The sequence below is a fragment of the Aquarana catesbeiana genome, linkage group LG03 (genome assembly GCF_042186555.1).
Source record: "Aquarana catesbeiana isolate 2022-GZ linkage group LG03, ASM4218655v1, whole genome shotgun sequence".
Classification (NCBI taxonomy): domain Eukaryota; kingdom Metazoa; phylum Chordata; class Amphibia; order Anura; family Ranidae; genus Aquarana; species Aquarana catesbeiana.
Window position 1 is genome coordinate 599,782,144 of NC_133326.1, and position 13,146 is coordinate 599,795,289.

The following is a 13,146-nucleotide window of genomic DNA, read 5'->3' on the forward strand; positions in this document are numbered from 1 at the left end:
GTTCTCAGGCCGTAGGGTGCAAGTGCAGACGACATTTTCCATTAAGAAAGGCAAAAAGCAAGAAAAAGCATGCTCCAGGTGAGGCTCGAACTCACAACCTCAGCATTGCTCAACAAGTACTGCCATATAAGTACCGCGCGCTGACCGATTGCGCCACTGGAGCGCTGGCGTCATCCGAAAGATCCATTATCCATCTCTCCTCGGTTTAAAACAGACCTCCAAGTGATCCAAAACCTAAAATCCTGCTTACCCCAGACAAAAGAGAATTGATTTTCTCTCATAGCAAGAAATGGTAGCTTATAAGTGCTCCTAGAAAAAAAACACTGCCAAAGCCACTTGACTGGAGCTCAAGGACAGTTTTTTAAAAATAAAAAGTAAAACTTTTTTGAAAGAAAAAATGATATTGCAACTGCTATTGTGACGTGTTAGGAATATATTCATGCAGGCTTGAAAAGTTACTAAAAGGTCCACTGTAAACCAAGAAGTGGAAGGTAATACCAAATACCAAGTACCTTTGGACCAAAGTCAGTTTGTGCGTAAACCCAGATAAAACACAAGAGTTGTTAATACATTTAAAATGCCACTATCCAGACACTGTGTTGAGCATTTTAATGCTCTATTTGGCAGAAAAGCTGCGGATTCACATGAGATTCTGTTTCTGACTGTTTGCGGCAAGAAGACTTCTGAACATGTCCCAGAGCAGTGGCTATCAGTGCAAATCTCAAAAAATGCAACAACGCCATGTCATGTGAAGCAAAGGAGGCACACCTCTAAGGAGTGATGCTGATTGCTATTCATATATGTTGATACATCAGGAAAAACACGTCTTACCAACGCTACTTGTCAGGATGGCCTTTTTGCTTGAAGATTTTAGCCCACCGGATTTGCATGCCACAATGGGATGTCAGGAGAACGTCAGACAAAATGCAAAGCTCCTTCCTAATAAAAGCAGCTTTTCCTTTGTGGGGAGTTGAAGACATTGTTTGGCAGAAACATTGCAGGAGATTTGGTATTGGACAAGAGGACTTGTAGCCATCTTGCAGAAGATTCTGTTCAGCTGATAGCATGATGCTCAACTAATTGTGAGTTCTACTAGTAAGAGGCACACATATTAATTAAGGCATCAGGAAAGGGAACTTCTAAAGATTTTATTTGAAAGCCTTGCTTTAGACAGAGCCAAGCAAGTTCTCGAGCACCACCAGATGGGACTCAAACCACAATCCCTGGCTTAGGAGGCCAGTGCCTTATCCATTAGGCCACTGGGGCTTGCACTGGATGCCTGCAAACCCTTTTTTTTTCATTCATAAGTCATCCGTTCTCTTACTTTACAAGGTAAGGGTGGCAAAGTCTTTGATTTATTTTCCCTTGCAAACTTGCTACAGAATTGCAAGTGGTTTGAGCTACAAAGTTAGAAGAATGAGCTTTCTGAAAGGGAAAAGCCATGTCGCAGCGCTCCACGCCTCTTTTCAACAAGTAGAAGGCGCACATTCTCGTTATCAGTTTTGGTCCAGAGTTTAAAGAATGTGGTCAGTGTAACTGAAAGACAACTCATTCAAGCACCACTGAGGAAAGAACCTTAAGTTTCTTTGGGCGCTTACTGCCTTGTGGTAAAGTTCTCAGGCCGTAGGGTGCAAGTGCAGACGACATTTTCCATTAAGAAAGGAAAAAAGCAAGAAAAAGCATGCTCCAGGTGAGGCTCGAACTCACAACCTCGGCATTGCTCAACAAGTACTGCCATACGCTGACCGATTGCGCCACTGGAGCGCGGGCATCATCCGAAAGATCCATTATCCATCTCTCCTCGGTTTAAAACAGACCTCCAAGTGATCCAAAACCTAAAATCCTGCTTACCCCAGACAAAAGAGAATTGATTTTCTCTCATAGCAAGAAATGGTAGCTTATAAGTGCTCCTAGAAAAAAAACACTGCCAAAGCCACTTGACTGGAGCTCAAGGACAGTTTTTTAAAAATAAAAAGTAAAACTTTTTTGAAAGAAAAAATGATATTGCAACTGCTATTGTGACGTGTTAGGAATATATTCATGCAAAAGTTACTAAAAGTTACTAAAAGGTCCACTGTAAACCAAGAAGTGGAAGGTAATACCAAATACCAAGTACCTTTGGACCAAAGTCAGTTTGTGCGTAAACCCAGATAAAACACAAGAGTTGTTAATACATTTAAAATGCCACTATCCAGACACTGTGTTGAGCATTTTAATGCTCTATTTGGCAGAAAAGCTGCGGATTCACATGAGATTCTGTTTCTGACTGTTTGCGGCAAGAAGACTTCTGAACATGTCCCAGAGCAGTGGCTATCAGTGCAAATCTCAAAAAATGCAACAACGCCATGTCATGTGAAGCAAAGGAGGCACACCTCTAAGGAGTGATGCTGATTGCTATTCATATATGTTGATACATCAGGAAAAACACGTCTTACCAACGCTACTTGTCAGGATGGCCTTTTTGCTTGAAGATTTTAGCCCACCGGATTTGCATGCCACAATGGGATGTCAGGAGAACGTCGGACAAAATGCAAAGCTCCTTCCTAATAAAAGCAGCTTTTCCTTTGTGGGGAGTTGAAGACATTGTTTGGCAGAAACATTGCAGGAGATTTGGTATTGGACAAGAGGACTTGTAGCCATCTTGCAGAAGATTCTGTTCAGCTGATAGCATGATGCTCAACTAATTGTGAGTTCTACTAGTAAGAGGCACACATATTAATTAAGGCATCAGGAAAGGGAACTTCTAAAGATTTTATTTGAAAGCCTTGCTTTAGACAGAGCCAAGCAAGTTCTCGAGCACCCCAGATGGGACTCGAACCCACAATCCCTGGCTTAGGAGGCCAGTGCCTTATCCATTAGGCCACTGGGGCTTGCACTGGATGCATGCAAACCCTTTTTTTTTCATTCATAAGTCATCCGTTCTCTTACTTTACAAGGTAAGGGTGGCAAAGTCTTTGATTTATTTTCCCTTGCAAACTTGCTACAGAATTGCAAGTGGTTTGAGCTACAAAGTTAGAAGAATGAGCTTTCTGAAAGGGAAAAGCCATGTCGCAGCGCTCCACGCCTCTTTTCAACAAGTAGAAGGCGCACATTCTCGTTATCAGTTTTGGTCCAGAGTTTAAAGAATGTGGTCAGTGTAACTGAAAGACAACTCATTCAAGCACCACTGAGGAAAGAACCTTAAGTTTCTTTGGGCGCTTACTGCCTTGTGGTAAAGTTCTCAGGCCGTAGGGTGCAAGTGCAGACGACATTTTCCATTAAGAAAGGCAAAAAGCATGCTCCAGGTGAGGCTTGAACTCACAACCTCGGCATTGCTCAACAAGTACTGCCATATAAGTACCGCGCGCTGACCGATTGCGCCACTGGAGCGCTGGCGTCATCCGAAAGATCCATTATCCATCTCTCCTCGGTTTAAAACAGACCTCCAAGTGATCCAAAACCTAAAATCCTGCTTACCCCAGACAAAAGAGAATTGATTTTCTCTCATAGCAAGAAATGGTAGCTTATAAGTGCTCCTAGAAAAAAAACACTGCCAAAGCCACTTGACTGGAGCTCAAGGACAGTTTTTTAAAAATAAAAAGTAAAACTTTTTTGAAAGAAAAAATGATATTGCAACTGCTATTGTGACGTGTTAGGAATATATTCATGCAGGCTTGAAAAGTTACTAAAAGGTCCACTGTAAACCAAGAAGTGGAAGGTAATACCAAATACCAAGTACCTTTGGACCAAAGTCAGTTTGTGCGTAAACCCAGATAAAACACAAGAGTTGTTAATACATTTAAAATGCCACTATCCAGACACTGTGTTGAGCATTTTAATGCTCTATTTGGCAGAAAAGCTGCGGATTCACATGAGATTCTGTTTCTGACTGTTTGCGGCAAGAAGACTTCTGAACATGTCCCAGAGCAGTGGCTATCAGTGCAAATCTCAAAAAATGCAACAACGCCATGTCATGTGAAGCAAAGGAGGCACACCTCTAAGGAGTGATGCTGATTGCTATTCATATATGTTGATACATCAGGAAAAACACGTCTTACCAACGCTACTTGTCAGGATGGCCTTTTTGCTTGAAGATTTTAGCCCACCGGATTTGCATGCCACAATGGGATGTCAGGAGAACGTCGGACAAAATGCAAAGCTCCTTCCTAATAAAAGCAGCTTTTCCTTTGTGGGGAGTTGAAGACATTGTTTGGCAGAAACATTGCAGGAGATTTGGTATTGGACAAGAGGACTTGTAGCCATCTTGCAGAAGATTCTGTTCAGCTGATAGCATGATGCTCAACTAATTGTGAGTTCTACTAGTAAGAGGCACACATATTAATTAAGGCATCAGGAAAGGGAACTTCTAAAGATTTTCTTTGAAAGCCTTGCTTTAGACAGAGCCAAGCAAGTTCTCGAGCACCCCAGATGGGACTCGAACCCACAATCCCTGGCTTAGGAGGCCAGTGCCTTATCCATTAGGCCACTGGGGCTTGCACTGGATGCATGCAAACCCTTTTTTTTTCATTCATAAGTCATCCGTTCTCTTACTTTACAAGGTAAGGGTGGCAAAGTCTTTGATTTATTTTCCCTTGCAAACTTGCTACAGAATTGCAAGTGGTTTGAGCTACAAAGTTAGAAGAATGAGCTTTCTGAAAGGGAAAAGCCATGTCGCAGCGCTCCACGCCTCTTTTCAACAAGTAGAAGGCGCACATTCTCGTTATCAGTTTTGGTCCAGAGTTTAAAGAATGTGGTCAGTGTAACTGAAAGACAACTCATTCAAGCACCACTGAGGAAAGAACCTTAAGTTTCTTTGGGCGCTTACTGCCTTGTGGTAAATTTCTCAGGCCGTAGGGTGCAAGTGCAGACGACATTTTCCATTAAGAAAGGCAAAAAGCAAGAAAAAGCATGCTCCAGGTGAGGCTCGAACTCACAACCTCAGCATTGCTCAACAAGTACTGCCATATAAGTACCGCGCGCTGACCGATTGCGCCACTGGAGCGCAGGCGTCATCTGAAAGATCCATTATCCATCTCTCCTCGGTTTAGAACAGACCTCCAAGTGATCCAAAACCTAAAATCCTGCTTACCCCAGACAAAAGAGAATTGATTTTCTCTCATAGCAAGAAATGGTAGCTTATAAGTGCTCCTAGAAAAAAAACACTGCCAAAGCCACTTGACTGGAGCTCAAGGACAGTTTTTTAAAAATAAAAAGTAAAACTTTTTTGAAAGAAAAAATGATATTGCAACTGCTATTGTGACGTGTTAGGAATATATTCATGCAGGCTTGAAAAGTTACTAAAAGGTCCACTGTAAACCAAGAAGTGGAAGGTAATACCAAATACCAAGTACCTTTGGACCAAAGTCAGTTTGTGCGTAAACCCAGATAAAACACAAGAGTTGTTAATACATTTAAAATGCCACTATCCAGACACTGTGTTGAGCATTTTAATGCTCTATTTGGCAGAAAAGCTGCGGATTCACATGAGATTCTGTTTCTGACTGTTTGCGGCAAGAAGACTTCTGAACATGTCCCAGAGCAGTGGCTATCAGTGCAAATCTCAAAAAATGCAACAACGCCATGTCATGTGAAGCAAAGGAGGCACACCTCTAAGGAGTGATGCTGATTGCTATTCATATATGTTGATACATCAGGAAAAACACGTCTTACCAACGCTACTTGTCAGGATGGCCTTTTTGCTTGAAGATTTTAGCCCACCGGATTTGCATGCCACAATGGGATGTCAGGAGAACGTCGGACAAAATGCAAAGCTCCTTCCTAATAAAAGCAGCTTTTCCTTTGTGGGGAGTTGAAGACATTGTTTGGCAGAAACATTGCAGGAGATTTGGTATTGGACAAGAGGACTTGTAGCCATCTTGCAGAAGATTCTGTTCAGCTGATAGCATGATGCTCAACTAATTGTGAGTTCTACTAGTAAGAGGCACACATATTAATTAAGGCATCAGGAAAGGGAACTTCTAAAGATTTTCTTTGAAAGCCTTGCTTTAGACAGAGCCAAGCAAGTTCTCGAGCACCCCAGATGGGACTCGAACCCACAATCCCTGGCTTAGGAGGCCAGTGCCTTATCCATTAGGCCACTGGGGCTTGCACTGGATGCATGCAAACCCTTTTTTTTTCATTCATAAGTCATCCGTTCTCTTACTTTACAAGGTAAGGGTGGCAAAGTCTTTGATTTATTTTCCCTTGCAAACTTGCTACAGAATTGCAAGTGGTTTGAGCTACAAAGTTAGAAGAATGAGCTTTCTGAAAGGGAAAAGCCATGTCGCAGCGCTCCACGCCTCTTTTCAACAAGTAGAAGGCGCACATTCTCGTTATCAGTTTTGGTCCAGAGTTTAAAGAATGTGGTCAGTGTAACTGAAAGACAACTCATTCAAGCACCACTGAGGAAAGAACCTTAAGTTTCTTTGGGCGCTTACTGCCTTGTGGTAAAGTTCTCAGGCCGTAGGGTGCAAGTGCAGACGACATTTTCCATTAAGAAAGGCAAAAAGCATGCTCCAGGTGAGGCTCAAACTCACAACCTCGGCATTGCTCAACAAGTACTGCCATATAAGTACCGCGCGCTGACCGATTGCGCCACTGGAGCGCTGGCGTCATCCGAAAGATCCATTATCCATCTCTCCTCGGTTTAAAACAGACCTCCAAGTGATCCAAAACCTAAAATCCTGCTTACCCCAGACAAAAGAGAATTGATTTTCTCTCATAGCAAGAAATGGTAGCTTATAAGTGCTCCTAGAAAAAAAACACTGCCAAAGCCACTTGACTGGAGCTCAAGGACAGTTTTTTAAAAATAAAAAGTAAAACTTTTTTGAAAGAAAAAATGATATTGCAACTGCTATTGTGACGTGTTAGGAATATATTCATGCAGGCTTGAAAAGTTACTAAAAGGTCCACTGTAAACCAAGAAGTGGAAGGTAATACCAAATACCAAGTACCTTTGGACCAAAGTCAGTTTGTGCGTAAACCCAGATAAAACACAAGAGTTGTTAATACATTTAAAATGCCACTATCCAGACACTGTGGTGAGCATTTTAATGCTCTATTTGGCAGAAAAGCTGCGGATTCACATGAGATTCTGTTTCTGACTGTTTGCGGCAAGAAGACTTCTGAACATGTCCCAGAGCAGTGGCTATCAGTGCAAATCTCAAAAAATGCAACAACGCCATGTCATGTGAAGCAAAGGAGGCACACCTCTAAGGAGTGATGCTGATTGCTATTCATATATGTTGATACATCAGGAAAAACACGTCTTACCAACGCTACTTGTCAGGATGGCCTTTTTGCTTGAAGATTTTAGCCCACCGGATTTGCATGCCACAATGGGATGTCAGGAGAACGTCGGACAAAATGCAAAGCTCCTTCCTAATAAAAGCAGCTTTTCCTTTGTGGGGAGTTGAAGACATTGTTTGGCAGAAACATTGCAGGAGATTTGGTATTGGACAAGAGGACTTGTAGCCATCTTGCAGAAGATTCTGTTCAGCTGATAGCATGATGCTCAACTAATTGTGAGTTCTACTAATAAGAGGCACACATATTAATTAAGGCATCAGGAAAGGGAACTTCTAAAGATTTTATTTGAAAGCCTTGCTTTAGACAGAGCCAAGCAAGTTCTGGAGCACCCCAGATGGGACTCGAACCCACAATCCCTGGCTTAGGAGGCCAGTGCCTTATCCATTAGGCCACTGGGGCTTGCACTGGATGCCTGCAAACCCTTTTTTTTTCATTCATAAGTCATCCGTTCTCTTACTTTACAAGGTAAGGGTGGCAAAGTCTTTGATTTATTTTCCCTTGCAAACTTGCTACAGAATTGCAAGTGGTTTGAGCTACAAAGTTAGAAGAATGAGCTTTCTGAAAGGGAAAAGCCATGTCGCAGCGCTCCACGCCTCTTTTCAACAAGTAGAAGGCGCACATTCTCGTTATCAGTTTTGGTCCAGAGTTTAAAGAATGTGGTCAGTGTAACTGAAAGACAACTCATTCAAGCACCACTGAGGAAAGAACCTTAAGTTTCTTTGGGCGCTTACTGCCTTGTGGTAAAGTTCCCAGGCCGTAGGGTGCAAGTGCAGACGACATTTTCCATTAAGAAAGGCAAAAAGCAAGAAAAAGCATGCTCCAGGTGAGGCTCGAACTCACAACCTCGGCATTGCTCAACAAGTACTGCCATATAAGTACCACGCGCTGACCGATTGCGCCACTGGAGCGCGGGCGTCATCCGAAAGATCCATTATCCATCTCTCCTCGGTTTAAAACAGACCTCCAAGTGATCCAAAACCTAAAATCCTGCTTACCCCAGACAAAAGAAAATTGATTTTCTCTCATAGCAAGAAATGGTACCTTATAAGTGCTCCTAGAAAAAAAACACTGCCAAAGCCACTTGACTGGAGCTCAAGGACAGTTTTTTAAAAATAAAAAGTAAAACTTTTTTGAAAGAAAAAATGATATTGCAACTGCTATTGTGACGTGTTAGGAATATATTCATGCAGGCTTGAAAAGTTACTAAAAGGTCCACTGTAAACCAAGAAGTGGAAGGTAATACCAAATACCAAGTACCTTTGGACCAAAGTCAGTTTGTGCGTAAACCCAGATAAAACACAAGAGTTGTTAATACATTTAAAATGCCACTATCCAGACACTGTGTTGAGCATTTTAATGCTCTATTTGGCAGAAAAGCTGCGGATTCACATGAGATTCTGTTTCTGACTGTTTGCGGCAAGAAGACTTCTGAACATGTCCCAGAGCAGTGGCTATCAGTGCAAATCTCAAAAAATGCAACAACGCCATGTCATGTGAAGCAAAGGAGGCACACCTCTAAGGAGTGATGCTGATTGCTATTCATATATGTTGATACATCAGGAAAAACACGTCTTACCAACGCTACTTGTCAGGATGGCCTTTTTGCTTGAAGATTTTAGCCCACCGGATTTGCATGCCACAATGGGATGTCAGGAGAACGTCGGACAAAATGCAAAGCTCCTTCCTAATAAAAGCAGCTTTTCCTTTGTGGGGAGTTGAAGACATTGTTTGGCAGAAACATTGCAGGAGATTTGGTATTGGACAAGAGGACTTGTAGCCATCTTGCAGAAGATTCTGTTCAGCTGATAGCATGATGCTCAACTAATTGTGAGTTCTACTAGTAAGAGGCACACATATTAATTAAGGCATCAGGAAAGGGAACTTCTAAAGATTTTATTTGAAAGCCTTGCTTTAGACAGAGCCAAGCAAGTTCTCGAGCACCCCAGATGGGACTCGAACCCACAATCCCTGGCTTAGGAGGCCAGTGCCTTATCCATTAGGCCACTGGGGCTTGCACTGGATGCATGCAAACCCTTTTTTTTTCATTCATAAGTCATCCGTTCTCTTACTTTACAAGGTAAGGGTGGCAAAGTCTTTGATTTATTTTCCCTTGCAAACTTGCTACAGAATTGCAAGTGGTTTGAGCTACAAAGTTAGAAGAATGAGCTTTCTGAAAGGGAAAAGCCATGTCGCAGCGCTCCACGCCTCTTTTCAACAAGTAGAAGGCGCACATTCTCGTTATCAGTTTTGGTCCAGAGTTTAAAGAATGTGGTCAGTGTAACTGAAAGACAACTCATTCAAGCACCACTGAGGAAAGAACCTTAAGTTTCTTTGGGCGCTTACTGCCTTGTGGTAAAGTTCTCAGGCCGTAGGGTGCAAGTGCAGACGACATTTTCCATTAAGAAAGGCAAAAAGCATGCTCCAGGTGAGGCTTGAACTCACAACCTCGGCATTGCTCAACAAGTACTGCCATATAAGTACCGCGCGCTGACCGATTGCGCCACTGGAGCGCAGGCATCATCCGAAAGATCCATTATCCATCTCTCCTCGGTTTAGAACAGACCTCCAAGTGATCCAAAACCTAAAATCCTGCTTACCCCAGACAAAAGAGAATTGATTTTCTCTCATAGCAAGAAATGGTAGCTTATAAGTGCTCCTAGAAAAAAAACACTGCCAAAGCCACTTGACTGGAGCTCAAGGACAGTTTTTTAAAAATAAAAAGTAAAACTTTTTTGAAAGAAAAAATGATATTGCAACTGCTATTGTGACGTGTTAGGAATATATTCATGCAGGCTTGAAAAGTTACTAAAAGGTCCACTGTAAACCAAGAAGTGGAAGGTAATACCAAATACCAAGTACCTTTGGACCAAAGTCAGTTTGTGCGTAAACCCAGATAAAACACAAGAGTTGTTAATACATTTAAAATGCCACTATCCAGACACTGTGTTGAGCATTTTAATGCTCTATTTGGCAGAAAAGCTGCGGATTCACATGAGATTCTGTTTCTGACTGTTTGCGGCAAGAAGACTTCTGAACATGTCCCAGAGCAGTGGCTATCAGTGCAAATCTCAAAAAATGCAACAACGCCATGTCATGTGAAGCAAAGGAGGCACACCTCTAAGGAGTGATGCTGATTGCTATTCATATATGTTGATACATCAGGAAAAACACGTCTTACCAACGCTACTTGTCAGGATGGCCTTTTTGCTTGAAGATTTTAGCCCACCGGATTTGCATGCCACAATGGGATGTCAGGAGAACGTCGGACAAAATGCAAAGCTCCTTCCTAATAAAAGCAGCTTTTCCTTTGTGGGGAGTTGAAGACATTGTTTGGCAGAAACATTGCAGGAGATTTGGTATTGGACAAGAGGACTTGTAGCCATCTTGCAGAAGATTCTGTTCAGCTGATAGCATGATGCTCAACTAATTGTGAGTTCTTCTAGTAAGAGGCACACATATTAATTAAGGCATCAGGAAAGGGAACTTCTAAAGAATTTATTTGAAAGCCTTGCTTTAGACAGAGCCAAGCAAGTTCTCGAGCACCCCAGATGGGACTCGAACCCACAATCCCTGGCTTAGGAGGCCAGTGCCTTATCCATTAGGCCACTGGGGCTTGCACTGGATGCATGCAAACCCTTTTTTTTTCATTCATAAGTCATCCGTTCTCTTACTTTACAAGGTAAGGGTGGCAAAGTCTTTGATTTATTTTCCCTTGCAAACTTGCTACAGAATTGCAAGTGGTTTGAGCTACAAAGTTAGAAGAATGAGCTTTCTGAAAGGGAAAAGCCATGTCGCAGCGCTCCACGCCTCTTTTCAACAAGTAGAAGGCGCACATTCTCGTTATCAGTTTTGGTCCAGAGTTTAAAGAATGTGGTCAGTGTAACTGAAAGACAACTCATTCAAGCACCACTGAGGAAAGAACCTTAAGTTTCTTTGGGCGCTTACTGCCTTGTGGTAAAGTTCTCAGGCCGTAGGGTGCAAGTGCAGACGACATTTTCCATTAAGAAAGGCAAAAAGCAAGAAAAAGCATGCTCCAGGTGAGGCTCGAACTCACAACCTCGGCATTGCTCAACAAGTACTGCCATATAAGTACCGCGCGCTGACCGATTGCGCCACTGGAGCGCAGGCATCATCCGAAAGATCCATTATCCATCTCTCCTCGGTTTAGAACAGACCTCCAAGTGATCCAAAACCTAAAATCCTGCTTACCCCAGACAAAAGAGAATTGATTTTCTCTCATAGCAAGAAATGGTAGCTTATAAGTGCTCCTAGAAAAAAAACACTGCCAAAGCCACTTGACTGGAGCTCAAGGACAGTTTTTTAAAAATAAAAAGTAAAACTTTTTTGAAAGAAAAAATGATATTGCAACTGCTATTGTGACGTGTTAGGAATATATTCATGCAGGCTTGAAAAGTTACTAAAAGGTCCACTGTAAACCAAGAAGTGGAAGGTAATACCAAATACCAAGTACCTTTGGACCAAAGTCAGTTTGTGCGTAAACCCAGATAAAACACAAGAGTTGTTAATACATTTAAAATGCCACTATCCAGACACTGTGTTGAGCATTTTAATGCTCTATTTGGCAGAAAAGCTGCGGATTCACATGAGATTCTGTTTCTGACTGTTTGCGGCAAGAAGACTTCTGAACATGTCCCAGAGCAGTGGCTATCAGTGCAAATCTCAAAAAATGCAACAACGCCATGTCATGTGAAGCAAAGGAGGCACACCTCTAAGGAGTGATGCTGATTGCTATTCATATATGTTGATACATCAGGAAAAACACGTCTTACCAACGCTACTTGTCAGGATGGCCTTTTTGCTTGAAGATTTTAGCCCACCGGATTTGCATGCCACAATGGGATGTCAGGAGAACGTCGGACAAAATGCAAAGCTCCTTCCTAATAAAAGCAGCTTTTCCTTTGTGGGGAGTTGAAGACATTGTTTGGCAGAAACATTGCAGGAGATTTGGTATTGGACAAGAGGACTTGTAGCCATCTTGCAGAAGATTCTGTTCAGCTGATAGCATGATGCTCAACTAATTGTGAGTTCTACTAGTAAGAGGCACACATATTAATTAAGGCATCAGGAAAGGGAACTTCTAAAGATTTTCTTTGAAAGCCTTGCTTTAGACAGAGCCAAGCAAGTTCTCGAGCACCCCAGATGGGACTCGAACCCACAATCCCTGGCTTAGGAGGCCAGTGCCTTATCCATTAGGCCACTGGGGCTTGCACTGGATGCATGCAAACCCTTTTTTTTTCATTCATAAGTCATCCGTTCTCTTACTTTACAAGGTAAGGGTGGCAAAGTCTTTGATTTATTTTCCCTTGCAAACTTGCTACAGAATTGCAAGTGGTTTGAGCTACAAAGTTAGAAGAATGAGCTTTCTGAAAGGGAAAAGCCATGTCGCAGCGCTCCACGCCTCTTTTCAACAAGTAGAAGGCGCACATTCTCGTTATCAGTTTTGGTCCAGAGTTTAAAGAATGTGGTCAGTGTAACTGAAAGACAACTCATTCAAGCACCACTGAGGAAAGAACCTTAAGTTTCTTTGGGCGCTTACTGCCTTGTGGTAAAGTTCTCAGGCCGTAGGGTGCAAGTGCAGACGACATTTTCCATTAAGAAAGGCAAAAAGCATGCTCCAGGTGAGGCTCAAACTCACAACCTCGGCATTGCTCAACAAGTACTGCCATATAAGTACCGCGCGCTGACCGATTGCGCCACTGGAGCGCTAGCGTCATCCGAAAGATCCATTATCCATCTCTCCTCGGTTTAAAACAGACCTCCAAGTGATCCAAAACCTAAAATCCTGCTTACCCCAGACAAAAGAGAATTGATTTTCTCTCATAGCAAGAAATGGTAGCT

At 42.4% G+C, this 13,146-nt stretch overlaps 15 non-coding genes across 15 annotated transcripts; all 15 read right to left on the reverse strand.

Moving 5' to 3' along the window:
- Positions 1-70: 70 nt before the first annotated feature.
- Positions 71-163, reverse strand: TRNAI-UAU (transfer RNA isoleucine (anticodon UAU)). Its single transcript is given in 2 exon segments — positions 71-106; positions 126-163. It is a non-coding gene; the product is annotated as a tRNA-Ile (tRNA).
- A 2,634-nt stretch (positions 164-2,797) lies between these two features.
- Positions 2,798-2,870, reverse strand: TRNAR-CCU (transfer RNA arginine (anticodon CCU)). Its single transcript has one exon. It is a non-coding gene; the product is annotated as a tRNA-Arg (tRNA).
- A 406-nt stretch (positions 2,871-3,276) lies between these two features.
- Positions 3,277-3,369, reverse strand: TRNAI-UAU (transfer RNA isoleucine (anticodon UAU)). The gene is given in 2 exon segments: positions 3,277-3,312; positions 3,332-3,369. It is a non-coding gene; the product is annotated as a tRNA-Ile (tRNA).
- Positions 3,370-4,399: 1,030 nt separating this feature from the next.
- Positions 4,400-4,472, reverse strand: TRNAR-CCU (transfer RNA arginine (anticodon CCU)). Its single transcript has one exon. It is a non-coding gene; the product is annotated as a tRNA-Arg (tRNA).
- A 416-nt stretch (positions 4,473-4,888) lies between these two features.
- On the reverse strand, positions 4,889-4,981 carry TRNAI-UAU (transfer RNA isoleucine (anticodon UAU)). Its single transcript is given in 2 exon segments — positions 4,889-4,924; positions 4,944-4,981. It is a non-coding gene; the product is annotated as a tRNA-Ile (tRNA).
- Positions 4,982-6,011: 1,030 nt separating this feature from the next.
- TRNAR-CCU (transfer RNA arginine (anticodon CCU)) lies at positions 6,012-6,084 on the reverse strand. Its single transcript has one exon. It is a non-coding gene; the product is annotated as a tRNA-Arg (tRNA).
- Positions 6,085-6,490: 406 nt separating this feature from the next.
- TRNAI-UAU (transfer RNA isoleucine (anticodon UAU)) lies at positions 6,491-6,583 on the reverse strand. Its single transcript is given in 2 exon segments — positions 6,491-6,526; positions 6,546-6,583. It is a non-coding gene; the product is annotated as a tRNA-Ile (tRNA).
- Positions 6,584-7,613: 1,030 nt separating this feature from the next.
- Positions 7,614-7,686, reverse strand: TRNAR-CCU (transfer RNA arginine (anticodon CCU)). The gene has a single exon. It is a non-coding gene; the product is annotated as a tRNA-Arg (tRNA).
- Positions 7,687-8,102: 416 nt separating this feature from the next.
- TRNAI-UAU (transfer RNA isoleucine (anticodon UAU)) lies at positions 8,103-8,195 on the reverse strand. The gene is given in 2 exon segments: positions 8,103-8,138; positions 8,158-8,195. It is a non-coding gene; the product is annotated as a tRNA-Ile (tRNA).
- A 1,030-nt stretch (positions 8,196-9,225) lies between these two features.
- TRNAR-CCU (transfer RNA arginine (anticodon CCU)) lies at positions 9,226-9,298 on the reverse strand. The gene has a single exon. It is a non-coding gene; the product is annotated as a tRNA-Arg (tRNA).
- A 406-nt stretch (positions 9,299-9,704) lies between these two features.
- Positions 9,705-9,797, reverse strand: TRNAI-UAU (transfer RNA isoleucine (anticodon UAU)). The gene is given in 2 exon segments: positions 9,705-9,740; positions 9,760-9,797. It is a non-coding gene; the product is annotated as a tRNA-Ile (tRNA).
- Positions 9,798-10,827: 1,030 nt separating this feature from the next.
- On the reverse strand, positions 10,828-10,900 carry TRNAR-CCU (transfer RNA arginine (anticodon CCU)). The gene has a single exon. It is a non-coding gene; the product is annotated as a tRNA-Arg (tRNA).
- Positions 10,901-11,316: 416 nt separating this feature from the next.
- Positions 11,317-11,409, reverse strand: TRNAI-UAU (transfer RNA isoleucine (anticodon UAU)). Its single transcript is given in 2 exon segments — positions 11,317-11,352; positions 11,372-11,409. It is a non-coding gene; the product is annotated as a tRNA-Ile (tRNA).
- A 1,030-nt stretch (positions 11,410-12,439) lies between these two features.
- TRNAR-CCU (transfer RNA arginine (anticodon CCU)) lies at positions 12,440-12,512 on the reverse strand. The gene has a single exon. It is a non-coding gene; the product is annotated as a tRNA-Arg (tRNA).
- A 406-nt stretch (positions 12,513-12,918) lies between these two features.
- On the reverse strand, positions 12,919-13,011 carry TRNAI-UAU (transfer RNA isoleucine (anticodon UAU)). Its single transcript is given in 2 exon segments — positions 12,919-12,954; positions 12,974-13,011. It is a non-coding gene; the product is annotated as a tRNA-Ile (tRNA).
- Positions 13,012-13,146: the final 135 nt, after the last annotated feature.